The following is a 16,979-nucleotide window of genomic DNA, read 5'->3' as shown; positions in this document are numbered from 1 at the left end:
ACGGTAGTCTCGAGAAGGGCCGCAGTTCCCGGTCGGACGAGTCAACCAAACCGGGAATACCTGACGGCGGAGATGCTTGAGCTGAGGATAAAGTTGAAGCGGTCAACGTCGTTTCGATGGGGCTTTTTCTGAGCCAGTGTTTTTTGAAGGCTGTTGCCAGCAATCGGCGACGGCTCCAAATTTTCGAAAAAGTTATTCTGACTTGTGCATTTTTGCAGCAGGCGATTTTTCCCTCTCCGTGCTCACACACACACACACACACACACACACACACACACACACACACACACACACACACACAGCGCGTATGACATTCTACCACACAGAAACAGTGGTTTCATGCTAACTCTGTGGTGAAATGATATTTATTCGATCTTTTTTTAAATTTTTAGGGAACATTCTTAGAGGGAAATTTTGAAGGAACAACTCTTTCGTGAGATATTTGGTGGCCCTGAAAAGGGCCGTTTGTTTATCAAATCTTCCACGAGGTGTAGTGCTTCATTCGGGCCGCTTCTCCGGTCAACGTTGAGGAAGATGTCCATGGCTTTGGTCTGGGTCAACCTGCATCAGCACCACGTTTCTAAGTGCTACTTGCGGCGGGGCTTTTGCTTCTTGTCCGTTACACTTGCGATGGTGGAGGAGCTGCTCTTCTTCTTTCCCGATGGTCTGCAGTGGCGATTCGTTCCGAAGTTCCGATCCTTCGGGGTGATGGCGGCCAGATTCGTTTCGTCAACCAGCGGACGGGCCGCGGGCTTGGCCGGTTTCCTCTCTCCTTCGGAACCTTGGCCTGTGGTTTGCTTCTCCTGCGGTGCAGCGGTTGTTCTTCGTTGTTTGTCCGTTGGGCTGCCTAGGAAATTTTCGCCTTCTGCGCCCTCTTCTGCTGCAGCTGATGTGGCCTCGACGACGATCCAAAAATTATGAGCTGAAGTGGGGCGCAGCAGGCTGAGATTTTGGACTGCACGCGCTTACACTCACACACACACATATGTAATCGCTCGTAAATTTCGAGGTGATTCTGATAGAGTTATCTAAGCCAGCTCTCACGCACACTAGCACGCCATTTGTTTTGCTGGACTGTACAAAATTTAACCTCAATCTTTTTCGTGTACGTACACGCAATACATACGCACGTAGATAACTCTATTCCGAGGCTGGATTAAATTTCATTTCCGTTTTGCGTAACCGTGCAGCAACATCACAGAGGAGCAGCTACATTTTGATACCTTTATTGCCCCAACTCTTATGGTTCCGCCAATTTCAAATTTCATGTCCAGTATCAAAAACCCTGAAGTTTGATACTTATATTGCCGCAACTCGTATGGTTCCACAAATGTCCCCCCATCGGAACACGCCCGAGGGATCCGGTCATTCCGGATTGTGGCCACTACTGCCGAAATGTCAAATTTCATGTCCAGTATCAAAAACCCTGAAGTTTGATACCCATATTGCCCCAACTCTTATGGTTCCGCAAATGTCCCCTTATCGGAACATCCCCGGGGCCTACGGCCACTCCAGGTGGTGGCCACTACTGCCAAAATGTCATATTTCATGTCCAGTATCAAAAACCCTGAAGTTTGATACTTATATTGCCCCAACTTTTATGGTCCCGCAAATGTCCCCTTATCGGAACATCCCCGGGGCCTACGGCCACTCCAGGTGGTGGCCACTTCTGCCAAAATGTCAAATTTCATGTCCAGTATCAAAAACCCTTAAGTTTGATACCCATATTGCCCCAACTCTTATGGTTCCGCAAATGTCCCCTTATCGGAACATCCCAGGGGCCTCCGGCCACTCCAGGTTATGGCCACTGCTGCCAAAATGTCAAATTTCATGTCACGTATCAAAATCCCAAAAGTTTGATACCCATATTCCCCCAACTTTTATGGATCTGCAAATTTCCCCCTATCGGAACACCCCCGGGGCCTCCGGCCACTCCAGGTGGTGGCCACTACTGCCGAAATGTCAAATTTCATGTCCAGTATCAAAATCTCTTTTGTTTGATACCTATATTGCCCCAACTCTTATGGTTCCGCAAATGTCCCCTTATCGGAACATCCCCGGGCCTCCGGCCACTCTAGGTTGCGGCCATTACTGCCAAAATGTCAAATTTCATGTCCAGTATCAAAATCCCTAAAGTTTGATACCCATATTCCCCCAACTCTTATGGTTCCGCAAATGTCCCCCTATCGGAACACCCCCGGGGCCTCCGGCCACTCCAGGTGGTGGCCACTACTGCCAAAATGTCATATTTCATGTCCAGTATCAAAATCCCTTAATTTTGATACCCATATTGCCCCACACTTATGGTTCCGCAAATGTCCCCTTATCGGAACATCCCCGGCCTACGGCCACTCCAGGTGGTGGCCACTACTGCCAAAATGTCATATTTCATGTCCAGTATCAAAAACCCTGAAGTTTGATACTTATATTGCCCCAACTTTTATGGTTCCGCAAATGTCCCCTTATCGGAACATCCCGGGGCCTACGGCCACTCAGGTGGTGGCCACTACTGCCAAAATGTCAAATTTCATGTCCAGTATCAAAAACCCTTAAGTTTGATACCCATATTGCCCCAACTCTTATGGTTCCGCAAATGTCCCCTTATCGGAACATCCCAGGGGCCTCCGGCCACTCCAGGTTATGGCCACTGCTGCCAAAATGTCAAATTTCATGTCACGTATCAAAATCCCTAAAGTTTGATACCCATATTCCCCAACTTTTATGGATCTGCAAATTTCCCCTATCGGAACACCCCGGGCCTCCGGCCACTCAGGTGGTGGCCACTACTGCCGAAATGTCAAATTTCATGTCCAGTATCAAAATCTCTTTTGTTTGATACCTATATTGCCCCAACTCTTATGGTTCCGCAAATGTCCCCTTATCGGAACATCCCCGGGCCTCCGGCCACTCTAGGTTGCGGCCATTACTGCCAAAATGTCAAATTTCATGTCCAGTATCAAAATCCCTAAAGTTTGATACCCATATTCCCCCAACTCTTATGGTTCCGCAAATGTCCCCCTATCGGAACACCCCCGGGGCCTCCGGCCACTCCAGGTGGTGGCCACTACTGCCAAAATGTCATATTTCATGTCCAGTATCAAAATCCCTTAATTTTGATACCCATATTGCCCCCACACTTATGGTTCCGCAAATGTCCCCTTATCGGAACATCCCCGGGGCCTACGGCCACTCCAGGTGGTGGCCACTACTGCCAAAATGTCAAATTTCATGTCCAGTATCAAAAACCCTTAAGTTTGATACCCATATTGCCCCAACTCTTATGGTTCCGCAAATGTCCCCTTATCGGAACATCCCAGGCCTCCGGCCACTCCAGGTTATGGCCACTGCTGCCAAAATGTCAAATTTCATGTCACGTATCAAAATCCCTAAAGTTTGATACCCATATTCCCCCAACTTTTATGGATCTGCAAATTTCCCCCTATCGGAACACCCCCGGGGCCTCCAGCCACTCCAGGTGGTGGCCACTACTGCCGAAATGTCAAATTTCATGTCCAGTATCAAAAACCCTAAAGTTTGATACCCATATTGCCCTAACTCTTATGGTTCCCCAAATGTCCCCTTATCGGAACATTCCCGGGGCCTCCGGCCACTCCAGGTGGTGACCACTACTACCAAAATGTCAAATTTCATGTCCAGTATCAAAATCTCTTTTGTTTGATACCTATATTGCCCCAACTCTTATGGTTCCGCAAATGTCCCCTTATCGGAACATCCCCGGGGCCTCCGGCCACTCTAGGTTGCGGCCATTACTGCCAAAATGTCAAATTTCATGTCCAGTATCAAAATCCCTAAAGTTTGATACCCATATTCCCCCAACTCTTATGGTTCCGCAAATGTCCCCCTATCGGAACACCCCCGGGGCCTCCGGCCACTCCAGGTGGTGGCCACTACTGCCAAAATGTCATATTTCATGTCCAGTATCAAAATCCCTTAAGTTTGATACCCATATTGCCCCAACTCTTATGGTTCCGCAAATGTTCCCTTATCGGAACATCCCCGGGGCCTCCAGGTGGTGGCCACTACTGCCAAGCGCTTGCGAGAGGAGCTGAGCTCCTCTCGCTTCGGTGGTAGACCACCGACTGAAGCCAGCCTTCCGATTTCCCATGGTTTTGTAGGGAAGCGGGAAGGCTAGTTCCTGAAGACGCCACCTAGTGGCGCTTGCGAGAGGAGCTGAGCTCCTCTCGCTTCGGTGGTAGACCACCGACTAAACTAATGCTATGGAGGGGGTGGCGTTTATATTTATATCAAAACCGTCGGCCGCGCTGCTTCTGTGATTTTCCCCTCTGCTTGGGGAAGGTGTTTCATTTTTCGGTTTCATTTCGCTTCGCGAAATTTTGGATTGCTACCCTGTATAGAGCCCTAAGACGAAGTTCTTCGTCAAAATCTAATTTCTTCGTTGCAATTTTGCAATCAACGAAACAAAATAAAATTTATTGAATCGAAATTTGGCTCTTCTTTGCGAAAAAAACAATTGTTGCATTGTTGTGCATCTGAATTCAAATATTTTACAAAACATTTTAAAATAATATTTAAGGCACGATATTTAAAACAGTGTAGATAAATATATTTCTAGTAGTTTTTTATTCGTCATTGTTAAATTTTCTTATTATTAATTATTAAAATTTATGAAAAAAAATTCTATCGGATTTCTTGACGTATTTTGATTTTTTTTGTATTAAAAAAAAAATAGCAAAGATCTTTATTTTCGACATGATTAATTTGATTTTTTAAAGCTTTTTTGCCAGCAAAACTTTATTATTGAAAAGTTGTTCGGAAAAAAAAACATAATTTATGCTTATGAAAAAATAAATACATTAAATGATTTAGAAGTAAAAACAGAAAAAAAACTTTAAGAAATTTAAATTTAGTGTCTTTCAGTCTTTTTGCACATTTTTCAACTTAAAAATAATTGATCATGAAAATATTAATATAGAAATGATAAAAATTTTAAAATTCAAACATAAAGATTTTTTTAATTTGAAATAAAATAATTAAAAAAATACAAATTTATTTACAATTTATTTATTGAGTATTTCATTAACAGCCTTTAGGGCCAGTTATAGAACTATTTTCAAAATGTCATCGCGGGCCGAATAAAATGGCCTCACGGGCCGGACGTTTGGCAGGCCTGCTCTAAACCGTCAAAAAAAAAACCCAACCTTTTCACCGGATGCAACCCAACATGATGTACTTTTACGGTCAAGAGCTCCCCCAGCATATGTTACTCTCCTCCCCCCAGAAACACGGTCCACGTGACGTGCAACGTGTTTCCCCGGTCCCGGCTATGTCCTCGTTACGAAGGGTGCCGTTGATTAGGATGAAAAATTATCCTAATTATACAGATTTACTCACCCGGATCCGGGCAAGCGACTTTTGTGCAGGTTGAGAAGTGGTTGTTGGGTCCATTTTTTCCACCCGGTGCCACACACTCTCCCGGTTGCGATGACGACACGGCGGCGACCTATCTGGGAACGGTACAGTCAGTTTCCATGATGACCGTGTCCATGGACGAAGAAGAGCGTTGTTTATCGATGTTTAATTTCGTAACATTACCATCAATCGCCACCGGGGACCATCATGGGGCATTTTGGGGTGGGTGTTGTACCTATTCTTGGACCTATGTATCTATTATGGGCCTATCGATTAGATTGACTAAAAGTTTTCATGAATAGTCCAAAAAAGGGTACCTCCTCTCTACCAAACTTTCGGAAGCTGCAGAATTTCGGCCAACCTCTGGCCAATCACAATAAATGTTCCATTTCCATTCCGATCGATTCTGGGTTGCGCTTTTTCCCACTGAAGCTGGACAGAGAAAAAGGAGGGGAGGGGGGAGGGGACAGGGATCCTGCAGCTGATGAGATTGGAACCGTTCCCCGTCTCCGCCGTTCTGCGCCAACTGTATCATATTGATGAGATTGGTCATTGCAAATAGGACTCGGAGTGGTCGCGCCGACGATCCTTTCGTTGATGTACATTTTGATGGCCAACTGCTGCTGTGTCCATTGGGAAGTGTCCATAACATTGCTGGGACGCGCAATGCAGGGGACGACGGGCGGTTTTATTTATCGATTAGGAAGTGTTTACAATTAAGTTTAATGGAAGGTGATTATTGTGTCGCGCAGATCTTTGATTTCTTCGCGCTAATGACAGCTGTCGTTAGAGATGGAGCAAAGCTTGTTTCTCGCAATTCGATGCAATATTTGTCTGACTTTCAGTATCCTATATAAAATAATCTATTTTAATTTTTGAAAACAAAACTGACTTGAACGTCATGAGTGTTAAAAAATGCGAAAAAGCAACCAGTCTTAGAAAGATAAGTTTCCAAAAAATACTATAACGGTAAAATGAAATTTGGCATTAAAATTCAGATTTTGTTAAATGCTCAAAAACACTTTTTTTACAATAAGTCAGACATCTGCAAACAGAGCCGTTTTTCGGTCGTTTTTTGGTCAAATTACGTATTATTCACTTAAAAAATGTTTAAGATTGACATCTGCACGACCTTTTAAAGGAATCTGGTACATTTTGCCGAAAGTTGTTTCGCCGAATAAACATTTCGTCGAAAGTTTAATTTTGCCAACATTTCGTCGAAAGTTTTATTTTGTCATGGGAAAAGGTTTGTATTTATTTTTGAAATGAAACCCTACAAAATCTATTATTTTTTTGGTTCATTTTTGCTAAATTTTCTAACATCAAAAGTTAGCAAAAGTTTTTTGTTTTTGATAAACCGTTTCTTAATTATATTAAATGGAATACAAAACCCCACCACCAAAGAATTTGGTTTTCACATCCAAATAGTACAAAAAACATTCCTTAATAGAAAAAATGAAAAAACTCAACAGTTTTCAACAGATCTCAATTGCTTTGAAATAATCTGCTAATCATTTAATAGTAGTCTGTTCAATCTATTATTTAATTAATTAAAAGTCTTAAAACTATTTTTTTCTAAATGATTATAAGCTTTAATTACAATAAACTGATCATGTTTAAAACACACAAAAGCTTGATCGGTAACCAAAGCAATATTTGATATAATTTTACAATTCATCAAAATTCTTAAAATTAACTCTAAAAAAGATGAAAAGCTGTTGATGCTTCAGAAACATAAATGAATAAATTAGTATTTTAAAAGCGTTTCAATCTGTAGCTCTGCTAGTACCGTGGAATTTTGGACAATAAATTTTAGAGTGCTCGCCATTTTAGAAAAAAAGAATATGCAGCTGGTAAAATAACAACATTTCCATAACTGGTAACAAGGAAGATAATGGTTTTGAAACATTGTTCAAAGCAAACTTAGGCTTCTGTAATTTAAAATTTCTGAGCATGAGCATGAGCATGAGAGACCACCCATGGTTGTCCTTCTCCGTTGCTGAACAGGACCATAATATCCCATCAGCACAACCGGTCACACGCTTCAACGATCAAATGATGTTTCCCTTATCAACAGCATGCATGAATGCGCTGAAAAGATAAAACATCACGATCATCAAAACTAGAGCCGGTGCGAATAGGAAACAGTCGTTGGCCACCAACGGCGCCCGCCATGTCAGTTTGTAGATCTCGAGGGAATGGGACGGGAATGTTAGTTAGCACAGGCTGCTACCAAGGGTGGGTTCTATACGATATCCACACCCCCGCGTGTGCCGGAAAACTACTTCTACTTGGGATTTTGTTAGTGGGTAAGGGTAATGACCAGGATTCAACATAGAGGATGATGATGCGACCCAATAATCAATAAATTTTGTTTAATGGTGTGATGTATTATGCATTCTCAAGGCAAACAGTCGGAGTATGCGGATGAGACTATTCCCGGTTATTTGGTAGTTTAGCATAAATGATTTAATCTTAGACAGCCGGCTGTGGAAAGATAAAACCAACTAAAATGCGAAAACGCGAAACCGCCCGGATCGAAATACACGCACAATCGGGGGGACAACAAAGACGGAAACGGCAACGAAAATCCTGCGCGAGGACCGCGACGCACACCGTTCAAATTCTCCAACTCAACTGTCAAACATCCCGAAACCGCCCGGATCGAAATACACACAATCGGGGGGACAACAAAGACGGAAACGGCAACGAAAATCCTGCGTGATGACCGCGACGCGCACCGTTCAAATTCTCCAACGCAACTCACTTCTGTAATTTAAAATTTCTGTAGTTTTTTCTTATTCAAAAATAGTTTTGAAAAAAAAAGTTACAGCTAAGAAATTTAATTTTAAATCCTAGAACGACTTTGATGGCAATGTGTATTGCAAATTTCACATCAAATGAAATTAAAAATGTCAAGCCTTATTGAAAATAGGTGCAGTGTTGATGCCACAAGTATAACCAGGGTGATGAACAGAGCGAATGCGTAACGTGATTTTCGAATGATCCCTTTTTGTTTACATCTACAAAGTAGGAAGCATGACTTGTTTGTGTTTCATTTTGGCTAGTTTTTGATATTTTTGTTGGAAAATTGTGTGTGTTATCAAGTTTGGAACGGTTATAAGTGGTTTTTCTGTTTTACGAATGACGAAGAACTGCGCCGAGAGTGTCATTCTGCGATGTCCTAGATAAATTCCCAGGCTGATTTTGGAATCCCACAGCTCTTCCTGGTCCAGCGAAAAAACATCGCTAATTTTAGCGAAGCTGATCAAACAAACAGAGAAGATTTTCACTAAACCAGTAAGTTTTCAAACGGAGTCAAATTAAGATCAAGACAGCTTCTAAATCAGGGGGATGCTAAAGGCCGCCATATTGGGTGATTGAGATTGATAACACGTGCAAACTGCGCACAGTGAAAACAAAAATATTTCTTTTATTAATAATTCAATTTTTGTTATAAGAATCACTGTAGTAAAAGTCACAGTTTACACAGTAGTTAAGTTAAACGTTTCATGTGATAAAAGTACAACTTTAAATGAGGTCATCGGCCTGATGTGTGCTTAATAATCCCTACTTTAGTAGTTTATTTTGCAAATAATTTGTTAAAAATCACCTCACAAACATACACTAACTTTTAAAGGTACATTGCAGTAAAATTTTACATAAAAACAATAATTACTTTATTTCCATTTTATGCCTGCAGTTTTTGTTTTTTTACAGTGCGCAGTTGCTATGTTTTGGTTCCGTAACGAACAGCTGTTCTTTTGTGCTGGAGCCGAAGTTGACATTTCCCTTTTGTTCTGGTGCCGAAGTTGACAGCTTGTGTTGGCTACGGGCGAGCTGCCTGTAGTGAGATATAGATGTCGCCCCCCTGTTCTAGATCAACAACTTCAATCCATAATTTAAAAAAAAAAACTACGGTCTAGCCTTCAACTTTTTTAAGATTTCTTGAATTCAACTCCAGGGTCTCAAAAGCCACAAATTTTCATTCTTGAAAAAAACATTCTTTTAATGATCGATTACAATACTCTCTACATTTGACGAACGGTAAATTGGTTCCATTTTGACTGTTCAAAATTGAAGCCGTTTTGCGAACCACTATTCAGCACCCAGAGTATAAACAGCATGACTATGATCCTTAGATACTCATCTCGCCCCACGAAATTTTGGATTGCTATCCCGTATCTTCGTCAACAATAAGTAAAAATCTTTACAAGATGTCTTAAACTATGCATGGTTCAACATTAAAATTATTTTAAAAGCTGAAAAGTGTTCCATGATATTGAAAATTAATAAATACTGATAGTGAAATGTATTCAGAATACTTTACAAGTTTGCTCAATTAATTTGTAATATTTCTTTTACACCTCTAATATTCTGAAAAAAAATTAAGGCAGAGTATACAAATACTTTGAATAAAATTTGCATTGGTCTTATAAGTTTTCAATGAAATTAAAACAGTGCACATCAACCAGAGCTTTTGCACCGAGATTTTTGTTACAGACATTTTAGTACCTGTAGTACCATCGACATATTTTTTTAATCATCCCCTAAAGTACTGTCCACAAAGTAATTTACATCAATGTTTGATTAATTTTACATTCCCGTTATTGCAGGATTGGGTCCGTAAGTTTGACTATTTTGGAATAAGAAGGCAACAACTTTCTTCGTTGCTGTGCACCCTTAAAACAAAAAAAAATAAGGGGTACAGTCCAGACTCGATTATCCGAAGGCCTAGGCGAAATTTCACTTGGGATAATCGAATCACAGAAAAATGTTTTGTTTTCGTAGTCCTATTATTGATTGTTAAGATTATGACCCCTAAACTGCTTTAAAGTGATTTACAATTTTTAAATCCAAGATGGCGGCCAAAATGGAGGTGATGAAATATTGAAAATACCTTGGAAAAAACGCATTTTTCAATTTTATAGGCAACCAACCAGTCAAATTTGACTGAAATGGGGTCGCAGAACTCAATTTTAATGTTTAAAGAACAAAAAAAAATACCAAACAATTTTTTTTGTTCATGATTCGATTATTCGAAGTCCTTTACAAACCTTCGGATAATCGAACATCGGATAATCCAAACTTCGAATAATCGAGTCGAGGCTTCGGATATTCGAGTCTGAACTGTATTTGGCAATTAATCATTCATATTTAACTAAAATGGGGTCAAAGAACTCAAATTTGATGATAAAAACAAGAAAATTTCAAAACAGGAAAAACAATTTTTTGTCCGTGATTTTAGACTGTGCTGATTAACCATCTACTGACCAATTTTTTTTCGAAATTTTTAGAGTAACATTTGTTCTATTTGTTGATGTTTGTTCTACTTCCCTTGTTTGATGTTTGCATGTTTTATTTTTTGTATTTTAATTTGCACTTATCTTGTTCAGTTTATCTTTGTTTTTGGTAGTATTTGGCCTATTCTATCACCTCCTATTATTATGTTTTGACTTTCTAATTTTTTCATGGTTTCACACGTTTAATATTTCTTTTGTGTGTTTGGCACGTTTCTGCTTTATAATGTCACCATTAGCTTTTAAATTTTGATAAAATTGCGTAGAGGCAAAGTCTGAGACACAAAATAACTGCTTACTTATTTTTACTTAAAATAAAGGAAATGTTCGTAAAAACACAGCCAAACTTGACCCCTTAAAAAATTATATTTTTTTAAACATTGGCAAAGTCACACAAAACAAGTCTAACTTCCAACCCCGAAATTCTCTAATATTTTAAAAGTTCTTCTTTCCAATGCTTTTCAAAGATCCAAAATTGGTTGAAAAATTGATTTTTGATGATTTTTTAGATCGAGATACGGTACAAGTTGTGCTCTAACGGGTTCGCTCGAAACTGTTCAAACTCATACGCAAACATCAGGTAGCCCCAAAGCTTACAGAAATCAGTGTGATATTTCCATAACCCAGCTCAAAGGTCTTCATCGTTCCACTTTACTACCCGTTATCGTACTCTCTTTATCAGCTTTGCCTAGTCTGGACAAACTTTCTCCAAACGTAACACGATCGCTCGCCTTCAGCTGCCTTCCGCTTCCAACCAGCCGAAATAGCTCAGTTGGGAGAGCGTTAGACTGAAGATCTAAATGTCCCCGGTTCAATCCCGGGTTTCGGCACACGGGAGATATCCTTTTTTTTTTACTACTAGCTATTCAACAACATCACATGAAAAGAGAAAAATGGCGCAATTTTGTCACGTTGTTCGTGACGATGGTCATTAAGGGACCGTATTGTTCCACGCTGTGGATTATGTGGCAAGGGCTGCAAATTTATCGCATGGTGGTACAAATTTACGAGTTTGATTAAGCACTTCCATCGCTGCTGCTGCCGGTTACCATTTCTGGCGGTTGAGTGCCGTGAAAATAAGAAATTTATTCCCGAAAGGGTTGTTTGCACTACAAGCCATGTGAGCGACACTCACATAAACACACACACACACACACACACTGGGGTATGGATTTCAGCAGAAGCACACGGTGGAAAGAGACGTACAATTCTGTCAGGGAGGAGGTGGCCAAAGCGAATTTTTCATTTCAAAATTAATGGCTTTGGTACGTGCAGAAATTGAGACAAAAGGTGCTCATTTTTTACACCCTTTTAATGCCGGTATTTTCTTTTCTTTTGTTCCGCGAGGGGAAAGTTGGGCGGTAGTAATCTGACGGAAGCAAGTGCGGATTGGCTGGTCATAAATTTTGCCGATGATGAAAAGGGAAGTCTTTTGAAAAATATTTAGATGATGTCTTATTGTTAGAAACGGAAAAAATCTCAGCGTAGTAATAATTTACTTAAAATTTCATCAGCCGAAATAGCTTAGTTGGGAGAGCGTTAGACTGAAGATCTAAATGTCCCCGGTTCAATCCCGGGTTTCGGCAATGAGTGAGCTTTTTTGATCAAATAAATAGTTACCGTTGATTAGTAAACTATTTCCTAAAAGCATTCGAACTAATTATTTTTAAACATTATACTACATACAACATTTGAGCAATTCTCTGAAATATCGGTTATTCGTTTTTTTTGTATTTTTAATCAGGCTGCAACTTTTTTGGTACCTTTGGTAAGCCCAAAGAAGTTATTTTGCATGATTAGTTTGTCCAATTAATTTGCCATATAAATTTGGCAGCTGTCAATACAAAAATGATGTATGAAAATTTAAAAATCTGTATCTTTTGTAGATTTTTTTTGATCAATTTTTCAGAAATTTCCAGAATGTGCAAAAAATCTTAGATTGAGTTATAAAATTGATATTTAAAAAATCGAGTGTGTGTGATTTTTGATTGCAAATTCGATTTTACATCGAAAAATAAAGTAGAAATTTTTGCGACCAATGTTTCAATTTTTTTAATCAGTATTTGTTCAAAAATTCATACCTTGGTCAAAGATTTTTTGAACATTCTGAAAATTTCTGATAAGTTGGCATTCGATGTCCCCTAAAACTTATCTCAAAATATAAAAAAATAAAAATAGTGTTTTTTTTGCACCGTGTTACATTTGTTTCAGTGTAGTCCTTATCCATACCTACAACTTTGCGGAAGACACCAAATCGATCAAAAATTCCTTCAAAAGATACAGACTTTTGAATTTCAATAAATCATTTTTGTATGGACAGCTGCCAAATTTCTATAGAAAATTAAATGGACAAACTAATGATGCAAAATGGCTTCTTTGGGCATACCAAAGAAATCTCTTTTTGAGTATGCTCTGTTTTTCTCTTATTTCCAGTAATTCTACAAAATTTAAAAAAGAATCATCTCTGGTTTCTTCTCAACTGCTGACAAATTTGATATATGAACTCTCAGATGTCATCAAGAAAGCATTAGTACTATTTTGAGTCCAAAAAATACCCGCAGCATCGTTCATATTTCACGCAGCATAATATGACAAACATCTCGATAGAATGCTGATTTACTGCGACAGACATGCGGTACTGATCCATCGCAATAAAATTTACCACACTTTAGGGGACAGCGTAAAAGTGACACCGGGGAATGCCTCCAATTATTTATGGTTCGACGCTCTCGTTAAAGTCAAAAAATTTCCCCATTCAATTTTTCCTTGTTTATTTTACCATAAACACAGAACACAGAGCCGAGGTGAATGACTCACTCGAAAGTGAGGAAAAACTGAAGAAAATATGCTTTTGGTTGCTGTGGGTGGTGGAGGGGGGCATTTTCCTGCGAGCAACAAGTTTTTTCCATCCCCACAATTCTATTTTTGTTCTTTTGATGCATTCTCGTGACTTTCTTATTGAAACTTCTTTGGTGTTTGAGGCATCAAAGCGATGGATGACGGTGCCGAATTTTCCTTTCTTTTTTTTCTAATATTTTGGTAGGATGAACTGTCCCAGCATGGACCTCACAACTTTAGCGAAATCGTAGCTTAAGCAACATAAATCAAAGTAGATCAAATTTGGCTGTGCCTACCCTAGATCCTTAGCTCCATTTGTGGCAGTGGGGAAAACCTCAGCACATCACACGGACCAATTTCTCCATCAATTTTCAATTACCCTCAGACATCACTTTCAATTTGGATTACTGCAGAAGCCTCGGAAAACCGCCCTCGATTGACACACAACACGACAAGGTACAGAGAGAGAGAAAAAAATAAGAAAATCTGGAACCATTCCGGGAGGGTCCTCCAACTCCGTGACCATCAATCACAGACAAATAGACGAAAGAAAATGATTTTTAGATCAAAATTACAGTAGCGCAATCTGTTGAGCATTACATCAAATTGAGAAATGTCAAAACAGCGCCACAATTTCGTTGGTGGTCATATCCATAACTAATCAAGGTTTAAATTGTCTGTTAATGCTTGAAAACCGATTTAAAAAGAGTCTAACGTCTGCTTATTGTGTGTTCCAACTTCAAGAAGTCTCACTTCCTCTGGGAAAGCAAACCCAACTACACGTTCAGCTTTCACGCAAGACCAACTTTGGCTGTTTTTCCCGTCGAGTTGGCGGGAATTTAATTTAAATGTCACACACTCTCTCCGCGCGCGATGGTCAAAAAATCGCCGCGGCAATGTACGCCCCCGGGGTCTCCGACGGAATGGCTTGGGTGGAGTTGCTTCTGACAGTTGACGGGAAGTGGCAGCCGTCGACGTGGTGGGAATTGGAGAGGTGCAAAGGAGAAGGAGGAGTTGCTCATGGGAGTTTTAGCGTTTGATGAATCTTTTTTCGACGACGTGGACGGAACTCCCGGAGGATCTGGAGATGTTTGGTTGGGCGTGAAGTGTAGGAAATGGACAGAAACATTGAAAAAACACAAGTTTTTCCTTAACTTATTGAATGACTATCGTTTTATGTGTTTTCGAAATGATAAAGTCTTACAATCTTTTCATAAAATATCAGATTTGTCAGACATGGATCAACATTTTCTAGCCAAGATTCTTACGGATCTACTATTAACTTATGAGCTAGGTTTATTAAATCTAGTTTTAGATCTTATCTTGTTGGTGAGAGCCTTAAATGCAATGTCAAAACTCAATAGAGTCAAGAACTAGATTAACTAGATCAACGGCATTTAATACACGTATATGCATTTTATTTACAATTCGTGGTATGTCTAACTTAAAGTTGTTCTCAGTCTGACGAAATTATTACCAATAATAAATACCATTTCGAATAATAAGGCTCCAACTAAAATATTGACTAACACAGCAAAATTTCTATTAACAAGAAGGTCAACGAGTAAAACGACCACAGATGACAGTTTTCGAAAGTAATCAAACCCCAGTACAAAAGTCATGCTCAGTCTGATCACTGTTCACTCCATTAACTTCCAGTAATGCCCTGCCGTGATTTGGTCAAGCTTAATTATGTCACAGTGGGAATAGTTTCGTGCCTTCGTTTGCAATTTTTGTTTGTGTCATTAATAAACATCAAGATAAATTGAATTTCTTTCGCCTTCTCCGCCAGCAGACCAATACTCAATCTGGCTTTGCTTTGTGTAGTCGTTTTGCTAATGGAAATGCCAACAAGCTCTAATTTACGCTCTTCCGACAATTAACGCACAACATTGTATTTTTATGTATTTATATGTTGTCAAGGGAGGAGGGGACATGCCTAGAATATAGTTTCGTTCTTCTCACTATATTTAATCGCAGTAAATTAAAGTGCCCCTTTTCGCCATGGCTTCCCATCATTTCCCAATCTAAACACTTTGATGTTTTATGCTCTTTCCAAAGCTAATGGGAGCTTCTCGCCACGACGGATCACAAGAGGGTATGGCATTAACTGTCGAGTACACCGACTACAGGATTATTCCGTCCCATATGGCACTCGCAGACTCATCGTTGTGGGACAATTTGGCAAGAACCAATAATTTTTGTTTTCTTCAAATGAGATCTAAAAATACAAAAGTCCATACGATCTATAAATTTTCATGATTTATGCATAAATATGTGAAATCATAAAACTCCGTGCAATGTTTCCACTCGTCATACACAGTTTGGTTCAAAAAGCATCTTGTTACACTAGATAACACAATTCGACATTTTTGAAGTTAATGTCTGTAAACGTTTCAATTTCGTGGAGGTAGATTTGGGCTACCTGAATACGCTGCAATCGACAGAATTGAATTTTAGTGAATTCCCTGCCAACAAATAAGAATAATCTTAACCATAAGTGCGTATGATTGCTTCAAATAATTTCTTAGCATTTATACTCGAAATTTACGGAAAAAAAAAACGGAATCGACGTAACACCTTATAATGTGGCCCTCTTAAACCTTGCGGTTTCGTCAACGGATCCACAGGCGTGTATCGTTCTTTTTGCGACAAGACTCCGCCTCCCGGGTCTCCTAAGTGTGAAGGTATGGGCACGGGGAGAGGGCACCGAATACCTATATTTACACTTAGAATTTTTTGCGTCCGCCCCGGGATTCGAACCGAACCGAACCGAAATTTACAATTTTGTTTATTGACAAAGAATTCACTGAAACGTCTACACTCAACCCCCGGTCTTTGATCACTTTTTCGTTTGACACTTTCTAGTTTTTACCCCGTTGTACGCGTTGGTTTGATAAAGTCATGTCACATTTTACACGGCGCTCACGCACACTTTCAAAACAAATGTTTGGTAGTGTGTGTGAACCCCGTGTAAAAGGGGTGTCAAAATAAAAAGCGACCCCGTTCGTTTGACAACAGTTGATGTCAAACCATCGGGGTTTGAGTGTATTGACAAACATGTCGAGTTGTGAAATTAATTAAATTTGTTGTTGTTTACATCGATTGCAAGAAACGACGTTGTATTGTACGATCACTTCTGGAGTTTTTTTTTGAAAAGGACCAATAAACCAAATTTTCAGTTTTTGCTTGTTGGGTGTTTTTTAATACCCCTGACTCAAGGCGGTTCTAAAAACACCCAAAAAACTGGAAATTTGGTTTATTGGACCTTTTAAAAAAAAACTCCAGACTTCGATGTCACCATTATAAGGCTTTCTAGGCCTAGTTAAATAATTTAACCCAAAAACTAAGTACTCCTCGTCACAGTTTCCTGATGCAAAACAATCCACGGCAACATTTTAAAAGGCATCATGTAAATTTGGATACTTTCTGGGTTGTTGCATATTCTGA

General features: G+C 39.7%; 1 protein-coding gene and 2 non-coding genes across 13 annotated transcripts in view; 2 read left to right on the top strand and 1 right to left on the bottom strand.

The window, feature by feature from the left end:
• Positions 1-16,979, bottom strand: part of LOC6040300 (protein winged eye) — a 408,769-nt gene that overhangs the window by 340,519 nt on the left and 51,271 nt on the right. The window lies entirely within an intron of this gene.
• Trnaf-gaa lies at positions 11,449-11,521 on the top strand. Its single transcript has one exon. It is a non-coding gene; the product is annotated as a tRNA-Phe (tRNA).
• Trnaf-gaa lies at positions 12,205-12,277 on the top strand. The gene has a single exon. It is a non-coding gene; the product is annotated as a tRNA-Phe (tRNA).

This window comes from Culex quinquefasciatus, chromosome 3, assembly GCF_015732765.1.
Source record: "Culex quinquefasciatus strain JHB chromosome 3, VPISU_Cqui_1.0_pri_paternal, whole genome shotgun sequence".
In the NCBI taxonomy this organism is placed as follows: Eukaryota; Metazoa; Arthropoda; class Insecta; order Diptera; family Culicidae; genus Culex; species Culex quinquefasciatus.
This window is presented reverse-complemented; position numbering and strand designations above follow the sequence as displayed.